General features: G+C 40.8%; 1 non-coding gene across 1 annotated transcript; it reads right to left on the bottom strand.

The window, feature by feature from the left end:
- Nucleotides 1-205: 205 nt before the first annotated feature.
- LOC145596321 (small nucleolar RNA R71) lies at nucleotides 206-311 on the bottom strand. Its single transcript, XR_014103166.1, has one exon. It is a non-coding gene; the product is annotated as a small nucleolar RNA R71 (small nucleolar RNA).
- Nucleotides 312-20,094: the final 19,783 nt, after the last annotated feature.

Consider the following 20,094-nt stretch of genomic DNA (forward strand, 5'->3'; position numbering starts at 1 on the left):
CTTAAGGAGTTTGAAAAATATTGTACCACAATCAAGGTCAATGGAGTGTCTCAAGAATTTATCCGTCTTAAGTTGTTCCCTTTCTCTCTCATAGGAAGATCTTTGGAATGGCTAGATAAAGAAGTGAAGCCCAATTCTTTGAGAACTTGGGATGATGTCACCAAAGCTTTCTTGTTCTATTTCTATCCTCAAAAGAAGACGGCGGAGGCAAGAGCTTTGATTCAAGGGTTCAAGCAAAAGCCAAATGAAAGTCTCTATGAAGCATGGGAAAGATTTAAGGATTATCAAAAAGAGTGTCCACACCATGGGATTCCTACCTATCAAAGCATACATATCTTCTATGGTGGGTTGAGTTCTCATGGGAGACCAAGTTTGGATGCCGAAGCCGGAGGCCCAATCATGAACAAAACGGAAGAAGAAGTGGTTGATGCAATTGATGAAGTGGTTCGTCATTACATGAATTAGCAAGAAGTGGAGAGAGAACCAACAAGCAAGGGTTACTCAATCGAACAACTTAGTGCCATCAATGATTTGACTACTTTGATTGCGGATTTAGGGAAAGAAGTTATGTCTCTCAAAGAAAAGCTTGAGAAGCCCCCTTCCCAAGCTCCAATTCTTCCCTCCCAAATTAAGGGGAGAGGTACATCTTCTCACTCTAACTCTATTCTTTCTTCTTGTTGCATGATTGTGGAATGTTGGCCTTGTGAACTATGTGGAATGAATGATCATAATGCTTCTATGTGCCCAAATTTTCCTTGTAATGAATGTGATGGAAGTGATATGGAACATGTGAATTATATCAATGATCATGCTTGTGAACCTAGAATTGATGTTCAAAGGAATGTTGGAAATAGGAATTATCATATGAATCATGATAATTATAACCAAAATGGAGGTTGTAGAAATCATGGATACCAAGGGGTTCATGGTAACTATAACCATCATGGTTGTAATGGTCATGGTCATTGCCATAGACATGGGGATCATAATCAAGGTTATGATAACTATGGTCAACAAAGGAGCCAAAATCAAACTAGGGGTAATTGGAATAATCAAACTAGGGGATATTTTCAAGCAAATTTTCAAAGAGGTTCCCCAATTGAATTAGTTCCAAATGCTCAAAGTTCAAGTGATAATTCCTATGATCAATCATTTTCTTCTAGGGAATTTTTGGAAAGTGTTATTGAGAAACAAGACAAAACATTGGAAATTTATATGGATTTGAATGAGGAGAAATTTAATTACATGTTGGCTTATAACAAGGATTTAAGTGAAAAACTTTCTCAATTGACTAGTGTGTTTAAGGGTTATGCAAACTCTTCTTCTTTGACTCCACCTAGCCTAGATTCTAGGAACCCTATGGATGCCATTGTTACTAGAAGTGGTAGGGTCCTTGAGGTAGGTGTGCCTAAGAAGAGTGTTGCTAGAGAGAGCACTAGTGCGACCCCCATTGAAGTTGAAGGTGATGAATGTCCTTTTAGTGAAAATGTTGATGAGGGACGAGTAGAGAAGGTGATAGAGAAAGAGAAAGAGAAAGAGGTTTGCAAACCAAAGCTTCCCTATCCTCAAAGATATAATAGATATAAGTTGGATGAGCAATTTGGGAAATTTGTAGAGATGATTAAGCAACTTCATTTAACTCTTCCTTTCACCGATGTTGTTTAACAAATGCCAAACTATGCTAAGTTCCTTAAGGAGATTTTGAGTGGAAAAACGACTTGTGATATGATGGAGACAATTAGCCTTACCGAACATTGTAGTGAAATTATCATGAACAAGATGCCTCCTAAGTTGAAGGATCCCGGAAATTTTTCCATCCCTTGTGCCATTAACAAGACTCAAATTGATAATGCCTTATGTGACTTAGGAGCTAGTGTTAGCCTTATTCCATATTCGGTTTATCAAAGATTAGGTCTAGGAGAACTTCTACCTTCCAAGATTACTTTGCAATTAGCCGATAGGTCGATTAAGATTCCTAAGGGGAAGGTAGAAGATGTGCCTTTAAGGGTTGGGAAATTTGTTATTCCGGTTGATTTTGTAGTGTTGGATATGGATAAAGATGCTACAATACCTATCATCTTAGGTAGACCATTCCTTGCTACATCGGGGGCTATGATAGATGTTAAGAGTGCTAAGATTTCTCTCAAGATTTGAGAGGAGGTAGTTGAATTTGATTTGAATGAAGGAATGAAATATCCCTCTTCTTGTTTTGAGAATTGCATGAGAGTTGAAGTGCTTGATAATATTGTGAATTCCATGCATGAGCACTTGCTCACATCTAATGATCCTCTTTAGTGTGTTTTGTTGAATAAGGAAAAGATAGGTATCCCAAGCAAGGAAGTGCAATTGTATGAAGATTTGCTTGATGGAGGCAATATAGGGAGTGATGAAGAAATTTGTATGGGGATATCAAGTCAAGATGCTTTGCAAGTGGCCTCAACCAAAGAAGGTAAAGGTGTTCCCATGGTAGAGCTCAAACCTCTACTGTCACACCTTAGGTATGAATTCTTGGGCCCTAATTCTACATATCCCGTTATTGTTAGTGCATCCTTGAGTGAGAGTCAAGCTCAAGCGTTATGTGGTGTTTTGAGAAAGCACCAAGGTGCTTTGGGGTACACAATTGATGATCTCAAAGGTATAAGCCCCGCTTTGTGTACACACCACATAACACTTGATGAGGGCACCCTACCTTCTATTGAACGACAAAGGAAGCTACATCCCCAAATGGGAGAAGTAGTCAAGAAAGAGATCACCAAGCTTTTGGATGCGGGAATGATTTTCCCCATCTCAAGCTCAAGGTGGGTCTCCCCCGTGCATGTCGTTCCTAAAAAGGAGGGTATGACCGTAGTTAAGAATGAGAAAGGTGAACTCATTCCAACTAGAACGGTCACCAGTTGGAGGATGTGTATAGACTATAGACGTCTAAACACATCAACCAAAAAGGATCACTTCCCTCTCCCTTTTATTGACCAAATGCTTGAAAGGTTGACTAGGCACAAATTCTATTGCTTCCTTGATGGATATTCGGGATTCTTTCAAATTCCTATTCATCCCGAGGATCAAGAAAAGACAACCTTCACATGCCCCTATGGTACTTTTGCATATAGAAGAATGCCCTTTGGATTGTGTAATGCTCCGGCTACTTTTCAAAGGTGTATGATGAGCATTTTTGGGACATGCTTGAAGAAGAAATGGAAGTTTTCATGGATGACTTTTCCGTGGAAGGTGTTTCATTTGAGGATTGCCTCAAAAATCTTGAAAAATGTCTTGAGAGATGTGAAAAGGTCAATTTGGTGCTTAATTGGGAAAAATGCCACTTCATGGTGGAAGAAGGGATTGTGCTAGGCCATAAGATTTCTCATAAAGGCATTGAAGTTGACAAAGATAAGATTGAGGTGATAGAGAAGTTGCCCCCTCCGGTTAATGTGAAAGGAGTAAGATCGTTTTTGGGTCATGCCGGGTTTTATAGAAGGTTTATCAAAGACTTTTCTCTCATTGCTAAGCCTTTAAATGATCTTCTCCAAAAAAAAGTTGATTTTGTCTTTGATGATGCTTGTTTGGAAGCTTTTAATAGATTGAAGAAAGCTTTGACTTCTACTCCTATTGTCCAAGCCCCTAGATGGGACTTGCCTTTTGAGCTTATGTGTGATGCAAGTGATATGGTCATAGGAGGTGTGTTGGGTCAAAGAATTGACAAAAAGCTTCATGTCATCTATTATATGTCGAAGACCCTTAATGGTGCTCAAAGAAACTATACAACAACGGAAAAGGAATTCTTGGCTATTATTCATTCTTTTGAGAAATTCCGTTGTTATTTGTTGGGGTCTAAGACTATAGTCTTCACCGATCATGCAGCTTTGAAGTATCTCTTTGGAAAAAAGGAATCCAAACCGAGGTTGATTCGTTGGGTCCTTGAGCTTCAATCTTTTGATCTTGAGATCCGGGATAAAAATGGTGCGGAAAATGTTGTTGCAGATCATTTGTCTAGACTTGAGGATTTTCAAGTCTAAGATGATGGGTCCCCTATAGAGGACCGGATGTTGGATGATTCATTATTAGTTATCAATGTGAAGGAGCTCCCTTGGTTTGCCGATTTGGTGAATTTTCTTGCTTGTGGGGAGTTCCCTCCTTCCTTTTCCAACAATCAAAGGAGGAAGCTCAAGAGAGAAGCAAGGCACTATGTTTGGGATGAGCCAATCTTGTACAAAAGAGGTGTGGATGGATTGTTGCGCCGGTGTGTGCCAAATGAGGAAATACCAAATGTTTTGAAGATGTGCCACTCGGATCCTAGTGGTGGTAATATGGGTGTTTCAAGAACGGCCTCTAAGGTGCTTCAATGTGGATTATGGTGGCCTAACCTCTTCAAGAATTCTTGGGATTATGTCAAAAGTTGTGACCAATGCCAAAGGACCGGGAATATTTCAAGAAGGAATGAGATGCCCCAACAACCTATTCTTGAGTTGGAAATTTTTGATGTTTGGGGTATAGATTTTATGGGTCCTTTTTTATCTTCTTATGGGAATCAATATATTCTTGTTGCCGTTGATTATGTGTCAAAGTGGGTGGAGGCTATTGCTTCTCCAACTAATGACCATAAGTGGTGATGAAGTTGTTCAAAAAGATAATATTCCCAAGGTGAGGTATCCCCAAGGCGGTTATAAGTGATAATAGCTCCCATTTTGTGCACTATGCTTTCCGGAAGATGTTGAAGAAGCATGGAGTGAACCAAAGATTTGGTCTTCCTTATCACCCTCAAACCAATGGGCAAGTTGAGGTATCAAATCGTCAAATTAAGTTGATTCATGAGAAGACGGTTGCAAGGAGTAGGAAAGATTGGGCAAACAAGCTTGATGATGCCTTGTGGGCGTATAGAACGGCTTTCAAGACTCCTATTGGTACCACTCCTTATCTCTTGGTTTATGGGAAGTCTTGTCACCTTCCGGTTGAGCTTGAGCACCGCACTCATTGGGCAATTAAAAAGATCAATTTTGATTTGGCTAGTGCGGGTTAGCAACGTTGGTTGGACCTTCATGAGTTAGAAGAGCTTCGGTTGGATGCATATGATTGTGCTAGCTTGTATAAAGCTAGAACCAAGGAAGTGCATGATAAGCTCATTGAGAAGAAAGAGTTTGTTCCGGGGGATAAGGTGCTCCTTTTCAATTCCAAAATGAGGCTTTTTCCCAGAAAATTGATGTCTCGTTGGACCGGTCCTTTTGTTGTTCAAGAGGTGTTCTCAAATGGTTCTATTGAAATTTCTCCTTTGGATTTTTCGAGGACTTTTAAGGTCTACGGACATAGGCTCAAGCGCTATTATGATGGAGTATTTGTGGGGGTCATCCATGATATGACTCTCTATGATCCACCTTGAAAAAGGTGGAGGATGTCTAGCTTATGACTCTAAAATAAGCGCTTCACGGGAGGCAACCCGTGTTCTCTAACTTTTTCTTCCTTTTTCTCTTGATTTTTCTTTGTGTTTGATGATGTTTTTGTGATTTAATCTCGTTGTGTTTGATGTTGTAGGTTGGTTTGAGTTGATTTCCAACAACTTTGATGCCAATTTTGAGGTAAATTTGTCCCAATTCTTAAGTTGGAAAAATGGGTAAGTATGGAGGATGGTGAGTACTTGTGTTTATTTTCATGATTTTCATGTTTTTCACTCTCCAATATGAAGTGTAGCTACTGCCTATATGGTTCACCATGACCATCATAGGGGGTGTGCGCACTAGGTGAGGGAGGAAGGAGTTCGGAGGAAAAACACCAGATTTGGTGCGGGCGCACAAGGGCTATGTGCGGCCGCACACGAGCTTTGTGCGGGCGCACGTCTCCCGTGTGCGGCCGCACCTAGCTGGGTGTACGAGCCATGCTTTTCTCTCTTCTTTTTAGGCCGATTCTCCCCTCCTCTCTTTCTCTCCTACTTCATTCTACTTCCTTCTTAGATCTATTGGAGTTGCTCATTGTTCTACTTCATCTTCATCATATAATTTTCATCTTTCTTCATCAAATTTCCATAATTTTCACTACTTTGTCACCCAAGTCTTCATTCTACATCATTAAAGGTAATTTTCTCTCTCCTAGTTTGAAAATTTTGGGTATTTTTCAATTGGAACTTGTTGGTATGTTGTTGGAGATGTTTATGTGTAGTAGTGTTTTTCTTGCTTTAATCTTGTGATTTCCTATCAATTGAGAGTATAATTCCATGTTTTATGTGATAAAGTTTCAATTTTTATACCTCATGAGACTTTGAGCATGATTAGTACTACCCTCACTCACATCACCATTGTTACCACTACTTGTTCCAATGTTGATGACTATGGAAATGATGATGTTGATTTTGTGAAATTTAATTATGATGATGGTATTATTTGAGCATATTATGAATTTTGGCATGAATTTTGTTGGATTTTCATATGGATTAGTTTTTGGGTATTTTTGTTGATGTTGATGGTGATAATGGAGACAATGGTTTGTTTATAATGTAGTATATTGTTGCTTCTATTAATTATGTTTTGGGGTAATATTTGTGACAATTATGATGCTTTGAATATTCATTATTCAATTTTATTGAATTTTTGCTCACTCCTTTGAATATTGTACACTTTATTTTCCCCCATATTCATGATTAGTTTTTGGCATACTATTCCTCTTTTTGAAGACATTCTCATTGTCCATTATTTTGTAGATGGGTGGTGCAAGGCAAGCAAAACGTACCAAGGCTGCAAATTCAAGAGGAACCATTGATCCACATTCTACCATCAAGGAAACATACGGCATCAAGTTTAGGGTCCAAAAGCATTGGGACCGATTTGAGAGTCTATCATCGAGGAAGCTATATTCTACGAGATTTTATGATCATGATACCACCACTCTTCTAGGGATCGACGATGATGTCCGAATGCTAGCACGGAATTTGGGCCTTGAGCAATTCATCGATCTTAGTGCTCCCACATTTGCAAGGCTCACATATGAATTTCTATCATCTCTCGATGTGCACAAGAGCGACAACGACAATGAATGTCCAACACTCTTTTTCCAAGTGTTCAATGAGGATTATTCTATTCCCCTCTCATTCCTCAACAAGATGTTCCATTTCCCGGAGCCCATCGAAGGTGTGCCTTTGATTTATCCGTCTTATGAAACACTTCATCACGACCATAAATACGATGAAGATGATTGGTGGGATAGCATTTCTAATGAAGAAGCCTATTGTGCTCAATCTTCAAAGTCGGCCTCAATAATCCATGGTGCGATGCGCTATTTTAGCCGCATCCTTACTTATGCATTTTTCTCCAAGGAATCTCTTGGAGCCATGTCTCAAGAGCAACTAAGTTGGTTATGGTTAGCAAGTCAACACCTAAGGATGAAGAAGTGGAGGTGATCGACTTTGCAAGGCACTTGCTCGACCGTTTCATCGACATTAGGGACAGTTTCTTTCTCTCGGGAAGCATACAAATAGGTGGTATGATTACCATCATTGTGTTGTCTCTTAACAAAAAGTATGCATCCATGATTGGGAAGCTTCAGGAGATTAAGGACCCAAGAGAGAAGTCTTCATCTTGCTTGTTGAGCACGTTTGCCTTGATCAACCAAAAGTTCATTGAGCGCACCATCATGGATGATTTGTTCATTTGGAAAGTGTCTAGGACTACCGATTGGTGCCTTATCCCCTACGAAGGATCTATGGTGAGGGACAAAAATTCACCCTACCCTTGGAAGCCGCACAAGAGGGATATTCCAAGTTCTTTTCGTCGGGTTTCCGCGCCTCCTTCGGGAAATGCTCCTCAAAAGTCTAAGGCCTCATCATTCAAGGGAGGTAACCCTAGTACTTCTTCTCCTACTCCTCTTTCTCCTTCATCTCCTTCCTTGCATGACTTGTCTAGCTTGCATGAAAAGATTGATGCCCTTACTTTTGCCTTGTCTTCTTCCTCTTCTATGGGGAATGGTTGTTTGGAGGGTAGCTATGATTATCATGCTAGGAGGGTATATGATTATCATGTTTCTAGGGGGGATATTGAGCCTTATGTGAACTACCCGTACCTCCCGGTCTAAGAGGGCCCTATCCCACAGTGGGAGCCTTATGACAAGGCGGTGGGGCCCCGTCTCTACTATCCCTATTGGGAGGGCCCACATGTGGCACATAGTGCCATTCGTGGGACCTCTGGAGGGGATTATGATTACAAGAGGCCGGGAGGATGTGACTGGACTTATGATCCAGCTAACCCTGCTCCTTTCCCTTCCCCTGAGACTGAGGGGAGGTGGGGTCGTTCGGGCCCACCTGTTTTGGATGATTGGTCTGAGTATTTTGCTGCTGATGCCCTTAGGAGGTTAGGTAGGGCTAAGGGGAAGGAGGTTGTTTCCATGGGTGGGGGGAGCTCTAGTTCTACCCCCTACTTTAGTGCCGAGTGAGCCATTTTGGCTACCCCTCTTCATATGCTTGTTTTATGATTGTGTTTCTTGTTTGCCCTATGGTTGGGTTTAGCTTGAGGGAGGGGTAGCTCATTTCTAGCTTGGGGGAGTTGGTTTAGGTTGGTTGTGTTTTGCATGTCCTCCTCCTTGCTAGTGGTTCATTTAGCATTATTCCTTCTTAGCCCCCGTGTCCTTTTTCTGATCTGATGATTTCTATGATGATTTCTCGGATGATGACTTACTCTGATTCCCTATCTATCTGCTCTGCTGTTATTCTGACGATTCTTGTTGATGATGATGTTTCCAGATGTTTCACTGTCTCTGATATATATTTTTCATTTACGTACTGTCGTTATGCTGCCGAATTTTCGGCTGATTTCATTTGGAAGTTACTAACAATTTTCTTTGTATATAGATTCTTTTATTTTTTTTCTTTTTCTCACTTGGTTTCTTGAAAAAGCTTTTGATTATGGAATGCAATGAGGTGGTTTCTACTTACTTCGTTTATTTTTGCTAAGCTTGGAAGCCCGGTGAGACCTTTCTTATTTTTCTCTTTATTTTTCTTGGTTGCATAGAATAGAATTAGTTTAGGAGAAGTTGAATGGTTCGAGGATGGATGCTTGTTAACACGTAATGTGTTTGGGATCGATGACGTTGATGTCGTTTGATCACTTGTTTGACGACTGGGATTCTTATGTGTTTAACTTGCTTTCTAGTCCATTTCATACTATTTCTCCTATTTTTCCTTTTTTATGTCTCCATTTCCTTTCTTTTCTTCTCTTTTACTTTCCTTCTCTTTTACTTTCTTTTCTTTTATTTTTTCTTTTTATTTTTGATGTGATTTTGAGGCTTTATTTTTCATTTTTCTTATGAAATGAACTTTGTACATTGGTGTTGTCTTTTGCATGATTTTCTTCCTAGGTGGTAAAGGTATGCACGGTTTGAGACTATGTTTGGTTGACTCTAGGATAGGTGTATGCTAGGGTAGTTGGTTTGAACTAGGAGGATCATGAAGCCGGATTCTACTTGTTTGTGGCATGTTGGTAGTTGCTCCCTATAGTCAATTTGACACCATTAGTGAGTTTTTGCCACAACCTTGTGAGGTTACTTGTTTTTCTAGCCTTCAACATTCTTTGTATGAGCGGCGTGGATCCTTGACTATGCAAACCTAATCTAATAAAGCTTGATGTATGATTCTCAAACCCGAGACCGAACTTTATAGGAAGGACAAAGGCACATTTTTCGGGGTGGTATTTTTCATTTTTGTTATATTTTGTTATTTTCTTTATTTTTGGGTTTACATTTGCCTTCTTGCAACCATTTGAGCCTTATCCCTTCTTTTCAAGCCACATCTTTAGTTATTTGACCTTTTGTTTCATTTTCTTCTTTTTTTGGTTTTTGTGAAGCAACACGATCATTTGAGGTGGAGTTTGTGGTGGATAAGTTGGATTTTTGGTTTTTATGAGTGCAAGTTTGTGATATCATTTTCTTTGTGAATAAGGGCAAATATTTGTGAAAAAGCCGTCCCACTTCATAAAAGGCATGGACTAATAAAGTTGCATGTAGAAAAAGCCGTCTGAATTAAGTAAAAGGCAAGGACATTGCAAATTCGTAAAACAAAAAACAAAAAAAATAAAAAGTGAAAAATTCAAAAATATTTTGATGTATTCTTTTCTCCTTCTAAGCATTGAGGACAATGCTTCATTTTAGCTTGGGGGAGAAGCGTGTACGGTTTTTGTATATATTTCCTTGTGAGTATAGCTTCAAGTAAGCTTGGGGGTGTTGTTTTTGTTTGGTGATAACTTAGTTTTGGTGTAATGAAATGCGCAATCTTTGCTTCACTTTTAGGAAAACCACCAAATTTTAAATTTTTAGCCTACCTTCACCCTTATTGCCTTACGTTACAACCTTGGGGAAAGACCTTTCGACCTAGATAGTTGAGTCACTATTCGGGGGAGGGCATCATGGGTCATTGCCTAAGGAAAGGGGATGCATAGTCGAGATTGTCGAGTAGCCTAAAAATAATTCTTTTTCCGGTTCCTTCGAGAATCATTGGGATACTCACTAAGGGGAGATTTGAGACTAGTGGGGAGAACGCGGTAAGATTGTTTGGGATGAACGTGGATTGTGATGACTAGTTCCTATGCCTAGCATACCCTATGTTTCAATCAACCTTAGATATTTTGGAAAGTGCATACCTTAACTACTTGAGAAAAATTGCCATTCATTTGCATTATAGTCTTCATGTTAGTTCATTTCGAAAAGATTTATTTTCATTCTCTTTTCCTTTCTTTTTATGGTTTGCCTCATTGATGTTTGGTGGAGAGTTATGGGTCAAACTCTTTGGACACCCTTACGAGACCTCACTCATCCTCATAGGCGACTTTGGGGTTTAAAGGGCTTGTTGTAGCTAAAAACAACCGTGATTCCTACGACAGTGAGTCTTAGTGTATATTCTTATCTTGAGTCTTTCTTTTTCATTTTCAATAAATTTTTCATCCTTTATCTTTCTTGCTTTGTTTTGCTCGAGGACGAGCAAAAGTTAAGCTTGGTGGAATTTGATGAGTGACATTTATGGCACTCATTTGATCCCTTTTTGGATGAATTTTATTTCATGTTACTCTTTTCTTTAGTTTTCCTTAGTTTTATTCTAGTTTTCTTCATTTTATGCCTTTTGTAGTCAGTTTCTCTATTTTATGCATTTTCTAGTTTACTTGTTATTTTTCTATTTTACTTGCTTTTTATCCTTGTTTGTAGGTTGTGATTGATTGTCCAAGAATTCTAGAGCTTCCTCTCCATGATCTTTCATTGTTTTCATGCCTAAAGCTTGTGCAAGGAGTTTCAAGTCATAAGGGGATCCAAGGAGTATGCTTTAAAGCCTTGCTTATACTCTTTTCATGGCTTGTATCCTTCAAGATTTAAAAGAAAGTTACTGCCTAACTTGTCCTCCATCACCATCATCTAGGATGTGTGCACCCCATGAGCTAGGACGAAGAAGAAGAAAGGGAGCTGCAGCTTTGTGCGGGCGCACTCGGGGAGTGTGCGGCCGCACATCTGCCGAGTGCGGTCGCACAGCAGGTGCGTGCGGGCGCACCTTTCTAGGTGTGTTCCCGTGCGCACTTCTCTCTCTCCTCCGAGCGCCCGCACCGGCGTGGGTCTATTTTTGGACGTCAATCCTAACTTCCCCTTTGTATTGATAGTTATTTCTTTCCATTTATAGGGAGAGAATTAGATCTTGATGAGGGAGAATTAGATTAGATTAGATTTTAGAGAGAGAAAAACACTAGTTCTTAGCTTTTTAGAGAGAGAAAATGTGGGTTTGATGATTGATGATTGAAGATTGCTACATTTGGTTTGATTTCTATCAAGTTTGTAAGAATTCTTTACTCTTTAATGCAATTTAATGTTTGATTTCATTAGTATTGTTGTTTGATTTGGTTGATTGATAGTTTAATTGATTTTGATTGAATTTGTTGGTTTCAATTGATGAATTTGGGTATGATGATTAATTTAGCTTTGATTTTGATGTTTTTCATGGATTGTGAGTAGTTTTATTGCTAGGGTAGTGGTGAAGCATGTGTTGATGATGAATTGAGATTAATTTGGGGTAAATTGATTGAGTTGATAATGTGATTAAATTGGTTGATTGATTTTGTGCATGTGTGTGCTTGATTAGGCTTGATCACCCTTGTTATTCACACTAGATTGCATTGTGAGTTCACATTGATACATACCATTGATTTGTGGCTTACATTTACTCGATTGAGATATCTTGTGATGTTTCCTAGCTAGTGTTTGATGTAGTTGACGCTAATTGGACCTCTAAGAGAATAGCATGATGTAATCTCTTGGTTGCAATTTCGGTTTTCCCTCACATTGCTTGACTTGATTAGTTGATTCCCCAAGTTGATTGAACTTCATTGTTGATGCATGTGGATCCATTCCCCTAGTGCCTTAGCATTCGATTAGTACAAGCTTTTTGCATTGCCTAGCTTAGCTTTAGTTTCTACCATAAACCCCTACTAGACTTCGGAATAGCTTGACTTAGGCAATATACATTCGACCTCCATTCCTTTGGGTTCGACCTTGACTTACCACTACACTTTATAGGGGTTAGTTGAGTTACAAATTTTGTTTGATTGGGTGGGGTGGTAGCCCAACGACCTACCGTTCTTCATACCATCAGCACACAAGCCACATAAATGCTCGAATTCTTTGCTTTACAAGTGCGTGCCAGATTAGATTCCAACATTCATCATCTATTATATCAATTTCATGCTTCATGATAGTTAAAGCCGATTTAATTGTGAAGCGCCCCTTTGAATCCAATGCTAGGGTCTTACTTTATTTGAAGGCATACACCTAATTATTTCTACTTGAACAAGAGGCCGAAAATGCCCAATAGCGTTACTCGTGAATTGCACGACACAACTCATATGCTAGACTACCAACACGGACAAATCGATCTACCAATGAATTTTAAGAGGTACTAACGACACACAATGGAGATGATAATAGTAATAAACTTGGATATGGTAATGGTGTTGGTATTAACTCCCTTTCTAGCTAATTAAACTCCAACCCCAAACATTTTTTTTTTGTTCCTCTGCCCTTAAATCAAAGCTAAACTTTCTCAATGCATGCATATGTATTTAGGAGATGTGATAAATGAGAGCGTGTAGAGTTTGGTCAATTATTGGTGAAAATCAATCAATCAATCAATCAATCAAAGCCTTAATCCCAAAAGTGGGGTCGGCTAACATGAACCAAATTTGATTATTCCGTGTAGTCATCAACATAAATCTTTCTCCTCCATCCCTTACGATCCAAAACTTCATCCTCACGTAAATCCATGCACTTCATATCCTTCCTCACTCCTTCCAACCAAGTCATCTTTGGTCTCCCTCTTCCTCGTTTAATCCCTCCATGGTCCCACTCTTCCACTCTTCGCACCGGTGCACCCTCGGGTCTCCGTCTTACATGTCCAAACCAACGCAGACGATTTTCCCTTAATTTATCTACAATGCCCGCCACACCTACTTTCTTGCGAATAACCTCATTTCTGATTCTATCTCTTAAAGTGTTTCCACACATCCACCTTAACATGCGCATTTCCGTAACCTCCATCTTTTTAATATGCTCTTTCTTAGAAGCCCAACATTCTGTACCATAGAGCAACACTGGTCTTATGGCAGTCCTGTAGAATTTTCCCTTCAACTTTAAGGGAATGCTGCGGTCGCATAGCACTCCCGTGGCCGCTCTCCATTTAAGCCACCCTGACTTAATCCTGTGGGTCACGTCTTGATCAATGTCACCATTCTTCTGGATGATCGACCCTAGGTACTTAAAACATTCACTCATGGTCAAATCCTTTCCATCCAAACTCACCACTTCATTGCTTGTCCCCCTCTGAGTGCCAAAACGACATACCAAATATTCAGTCTTACTCCGATTTAGCTTAAACCCTCTAGATTCCAACCTTTGCCTCCATTGCTCCAACTTGACATTAACCCCATCCTTAGTCTCATCCACCAAAACGATAAAAAAAATATATAAATATAAATAAAAAGACATCCTGCTTTGTTTTATCAAAAGTGAATTGAAAAGTAAAATAATCCATTAACACCTAAAAACAAAGTAAATAATTCCTGTAGTAAACCGTACATGAATACAATTTTTCTCTCTCTAAAACGAGAGCTTCTCTCTCCTAAATTGGGAGGAAATTGGGGCTTGCCCCTCTCAGCCGCCCACTGGTGGCCTAAAGCCAATCAAAAAAGAGAAGTCTTCCTCGTGTTGCCTGAAAGTCTTTGCTGCAGCACGAAATCCTCCTCCTTATCCCTTAATCAATGCTCTAGACTAGCTACTACAAGTGGAAGAGTTTAAGCTCACTTAACATAAAGATGTGTTACTATTCCAACCATAATTCCTGATAGATTTATCTATTAAACCCCACCTCCCCTCTCACTATCAATTCATTCCTTTCACCTACCTTCTGTAATCTTACTTCCCCTCTTTGAACTTTAGTCTTTTCCAAAAATGGCCCTCAACCCAAACCCTTCTAACCCTAAAAATCCAAAGCTTATCCTATCGCGAAGATCTCCTAAAATTACTCCGGCTTCGACTATGCTTTCCCCGGCGGCAAACACCGCTATCATAATGCTGTAATGGGAAACTTTATGGACTCGAGGGAGTTCTCTGAGAACAAGATTCAGAACTAGGTGAATCTCTGGGAGAAAAGGGAGAATATAATTGTTGAAAAAGTAGGTAAGAAGCAATTTTTGTTCTTTTGTGATAATGGAGAAGATTGTGTGGATCTTATCAACCGCAATCAAATCAATTTCGAGGAAGCTCTGTTGCTTCTCAAACCATGGTTATTCGGTGCTTCTCTGAGATCAGTCAAGATCTCTGAAACAGCTCTTTGGGTAAGGTTTGAGGGCATCCCTTTTGTCTATGTTAGGCCTGCTGTGGTGATGCGCATAGCATCTAGATTAGGCCACTCTTTCCTTGTAGAGATGCCTGACGAAGAAGACAGAGCTCGCCCTCACTTGAAGGCGAAAATTCGAATTAAGGTGGATAAACCTCTAGCTCCAGGCTGCTACTTCGAATACGAGGAGGGTCATCTAGTTTGGATCTACTTCAGATACAAAAAAGTATTTCGTTTTTGCAGAAAGTGTGGGCGAATTGGCCATAAAACTAAGGCATGCAAGCAATCGCTCGAGAAAGCTGAAGCGGCGATAATGGTGGTGATGAGGAATTTGTGTGATGGTGATGATAATATAATCTATGATGATGAGGAAGCTCCGATGTACACGAACAAAATCAAAGGGCTACCGTCCACTCCGATGAACACAATATGAATTCTGAAATTTGGGGAACCAATTGCGGCGGAGAATGAGTCATGTGGTGCAAAGTCGGAGAGCGATGATGATGAAGATGAAGACACCAATGACTCTAGTTCATTTGATGATTCCGATAGCTCAGGAGGGTCCAATGATAGTTCGGGTGGAAATTCTGGAGATGTAGGGGATTTAGAGAGATCCACAGCTAGCAGCTCTACTGTGAAAAGGAAGAGACACGGCACTTCCACCTTCAGGATGACAGCTCCATGCATGGATTTCAACAAAGAAGAGGGGCAATTCAGTCATTTACTAAAGTCAAAGTCTCAAAAAGATTTTGAAAAGGACACGCAAAATCTAGAAGGAAGCTTGTGTGGTCAGGAGAACAAGAGTAATTCAAAGTCTCACGTGCACCAAGGGGCCCACCTGTCGGGAATAATTGTTTCACCTCCTTTGGAAAATCCCAATCATTGTGTAGACAATGAAGGCGAGTTCACTTTTCCTATTTTAGAAAATAATTCTTCTTACGGGCTGTCTTTTTCTCAAATCGAAAGCATGGGCCCACTTGGGGAAATTTTCAAATATGAGCCCACCTCATCCCCAAGTTTAACTGAAACCCTTTGCTGTGAAGCCCAACAATTGAGTATAGTTGAGGGTAGCCCAAATGAGAACATTATGCTGATGGATTTGGACCAAACTGGTAATGGGCTTGGGCCTGCTTTAGATGGGGTCCGTCTAGTTGATGACGATTTAATATAGCTTGATCCACTAGCCTATTCATTTCAGAACTTTGGTATTCTACCTACAGATAGACTCACACCAACCCAATTCTCATCCAACCCTCGACTCCTACCACGTCGCAACCACCCCCACCACCAGCCAATTGACCCCACCAGGCTCCATGAAATCTCGCAAAATCCAAATTCCTACCACCCTATTTTCTCGATCTCATCCTTTGGGTCAAATTCCTCGTCTAACTCAGAAAGTTTCCATAGTACCAACACCTCTCCTAACTCCCCTCTCCAACACCGCAAACGGAAAATTTACTCTAGTTCTTCAGCCCCTCCACCATCTGAAGCAGGATCTAGCTTTGAGGATCTCCTTGAAGAAATTCGAACCACGAATAAAGTACTTCGACAGCGGCGATCTCAATCACCTTCTTCAGACTCTGTGATGGCTGCCTCCTCCAACAACTCAGTTCAAGGGAAGAAATATCAAAGGAAGAAATTTTGGGCATCTAAGGGGTTTTTAGCAGGGATGCTGCATAAATCTGGGCAAGCTTGGGAGAAATTGAACGGCTGTGGTAAAAAGGTAGGGAAAGAGAGGCACAAGTCAGTGATTCAACCAAAGAAGAAGAGATACAGCAACTTTTCGTGTTTTATGGGACCTAAGAAGTGTCGAACTAGCCATAAAGAGAATGCTCTGCTTGATCTGAATTTCGAACCTGTCAACCCGGACTTTGTGTTAACTGAGTTAACTCTTGGGAGATCATCTTGGGAAATTGGGGAGGGCGCCCAAAAGACCCCCCCAAGGGCACCATGAGGATTCCTGCGTGGAATTGTAGGAGAGTAAAATCCGCGGACACCCCTACGATTCCCTTCCTGCAGTGGTTAGTCCGCAAGTTCAAGCCACAAATTTTGTTTTTTGATGGAGACGAAGTGTAGTCTTGGTGGTTTAAATTGGTTACTCAACGGCTATGGCTTTAATAATATTGTAGGTGTTGATGCAGAGGGTTTGAGTGATGGCTTAGCTATACTCAGCTCCTCCTTAGTTTCTCTTTCTGTCATTTCTAGTTCTCGCAATTTCATTTCCTGTAATGTAGTTGAAGTTTGGAATAAAGAGTGGTCCCTTGTTTTCTTGTATGGTGCTCCGACGGTGTCGGATAGGCTAGATGTCTGGAATGCTCTTAACATTGAACTTAGACAGTTGCACGACCATACCTTGATTGTGGGCGACTTTAATCAGGTGGATAACTATGAAGATAAAAGAGGTGGTAGTGATTTAATTAGTGGTTGGACAGAATTCATTGTTTGGAAGATTGAAAACAACCTCATTTGTGCCATTTACAGGGGTGCCTTTTACTTGGTGCAATAACAGGAAAGGGGCTGACATAATTTATGAACGTATTGATAAAGCCCTGTGCACAGAACAATGGATGGAGCTCTTTCCAAATGCGTTGCTTCTAAATCTCCCAATTCTCATATCTGATCATTCACCGATTATCTTAGAACTCGACCCACCTAAAACGAAGAGAAATCGACCATACAAATTTGAAACCTGGTGCCTTTCTCACGAAGATGCGTGTGAAGAAATCAGAAAGGAATGGTTGAAGCAATCGCAAGGCTCAAAAATGTACTCAATTGCCAGGAAGCTTGGTCGGACAAAATCAGTGGCGTTCCATTGGTGCCGAGCTTATAAGAAAGAAAATAATGTGAATTGGGAGGAGATGTGTTCATCTGTGGCGCTTAATCAGAAGGGGCTGTCCAACTTTGATCCTCGAACTGAGAAGCATGATGGTTTGTCAAGATCTGCTGGGAAGTCAGTGGAAATTGAGAAACGTCTGGAGGCGCAAGAGGTGTTAATATCGAGGCTTATGTTCTGGAAGCAGCGCTCCCGTCTCTATTGGCAAGCGTGGGGTGACTCTAATACCTCTCTATTTTTCCAAGCTACGAAACAACGATCGCGCAGCAACAAAATTTTCATGATAAAGAAGGATTATGGTACCTGGGTCACGAGTAAGCCGGAAATCGAGCTGGAATTTGTACGACATTTTGAGTCCTTGTTTAGAGATAATGAGGAAGTTGCTCAAGATGACTTATGCAGCAGAAATGAGGATTTGAGCAGAATTGGATTTGGGTGGGAGGATATGCGCCTCGGTGAAGAGAGTGTGGATGTTCTTCAGCAACCGTTCAGTGCGGATGAGATAAAGGAAGCGGTCTTCTCAATAGCAGCATGGAAGTCACCGGGACCAGATGGCATCCCAAGTGAGCTATTTCAGAAATTCTGGAAGGAAATGGGTCAGGAAGTAACAGAGAGTATCCAATGTTTCTTTGTGCAGAAGAAGATTCTAAAGGAATGGAACCACACCTTTATAGCCTTAATCCCTAAAGTGTCTCGACCTTCTGCGGTGGGGGATTTTAGACCGATCAGCCTATGCAATGTGGTTTATAAAATAATATCGAAATGCCTTACAATGCGGCTGAGAAGAGTGTTGGATAGTGTTATTGGCTCGTTTCAAAATGCCTTTATACCGGGGAGAATAATGGGGGATGCTAGCCTAATAGCCCATGAGCTCCTAACCCACATCAAGCGCAAGAAGCATGGCAAGCAACCTCTGGCAACGGTGAAAATTGACATGAATAAAGCGTATGACTGGATCCGATGGGATTTTCTGGAGAGAGCCCTCATAGGTATGGGATTTTCGATGCAGTGGATCCAGTGGATAATGGAGTGTGTCTCGACAGTCTCCTACAAAGTCCTTTTGAATGGTGAACCCTCCCGGGTTATCAAGCCGAAATGTGGCTTGCGTCAAGGTGATCCTCTGTCTCCTTACCTCTTCATAATCTGTATGGAAGTCCTGTCCCATTTGATCAGAGACCTCGAAGACTCAGGGAACATCATAGGCGTCAGAATAGCTCGTAGAGCTAGGACAATCTCTCACCTCTTTTTTGCAGATGATGCTCTTTTCTTCCTCCAACCAGACATTGAAGGGTGCCGTCATTTCCAGCAAACAATGGAGCTGTTCTGCAGGGCTTCCGGAGAGATAGTAAACCTGAAAAAATCCTCAATAATCTTCAGCCCGAATATACCCCTTGAGGACAGAAATGCCATAAAAAACGCGCTCTTGATACCTGAAAAAGAGGATGCGAGGATTTATTTGGGTAGCCCATTCACATTTACTTCAGCTAAGACGAGGGACTTCCGGTTCATGATAGACAAGGTTAATGCTAAAATCTCTTCGTGGACGTCCAAATCTCTGTCTCAAGAAGGACGACTGGTGCTTATCCAAGGTATCCTTTCAGCTCTGTTCACTCATGTTTTTTCGGTTTTTCTGGTCCCGAAGAAAGTTACAGACACTCTGGACTCCCTCTTTAAGAAATTCTTCAAGGCGTCCAAGGGTAAGGAAAAAGCTATACATTGGAAAAATAAATTCCTGCTGGAGCTCCCTCGAGGGAAAGGTGGTCTGGGTTTGAGGAACATGGGTTTTTTCAATAGGGCACTTCTGTATAAATATGCCTGGAGATGTCAAAATAATCAATCTAGCCTACTCAGCTCGATCTACAAGGCAAAATATGGGCAACTTCCTCTAGAAGCAGCTGAGAAAGGAGTAGAGAAGGGTAGCTGGTCATGGGGATACAAAGGGATTGTTAGAGTTGCATCACAGATGAAGAAGCACACCATCTGGAGGCTAGATAATGGCTGCCATATTAACTGCTTTGAGGATGCGTGGGTAAAAGGAAGAAGACCATCTCTGAGGGGTGACGTTCGGGAATGTGATCAGGAAAACATCATCACGGTTCAGAATCTCCAACATCCCGCTTCGAAGACATGGAATGTGGGACTGGTACGGAAGTTGTTTGCTTTTGATGATGCTCAGGATATTCTCAGTTCACATATTCCCTCAGACTTGGTTGAAGACAAGCAGATGTTGGGCCTTCACCCAGCTGGGAATTACACAGTGAAATCTGGGTACAATTCTCTCCTAGCAGATAGTCCTCGACATTCCTGCCTAGAAAGTCAGTCATCTTTATGGAAGAAGTTTTGGGCTATTCCCTCCATTCCTAAGATCAAGTTGTTCATTTGGAAACTCTGCCACAATGCTCTATCGAATAAGTCAAATTTGAGGAAAAGAGGG

This window comes from Chenopodium album, chromosome 19 (assembly GCF_948465745.1).
Source record: "Chenopodium album chromosome 19, dcCheAlbu1.1, whole genome shotgun sequence".
Lineage (NCBI taxonomy): Eukaryota > Viridiplantae > Streptophyta > Magnoliopsida > Caryophyllales > Amaranthaceae > Chenopodium > Chenopodium album.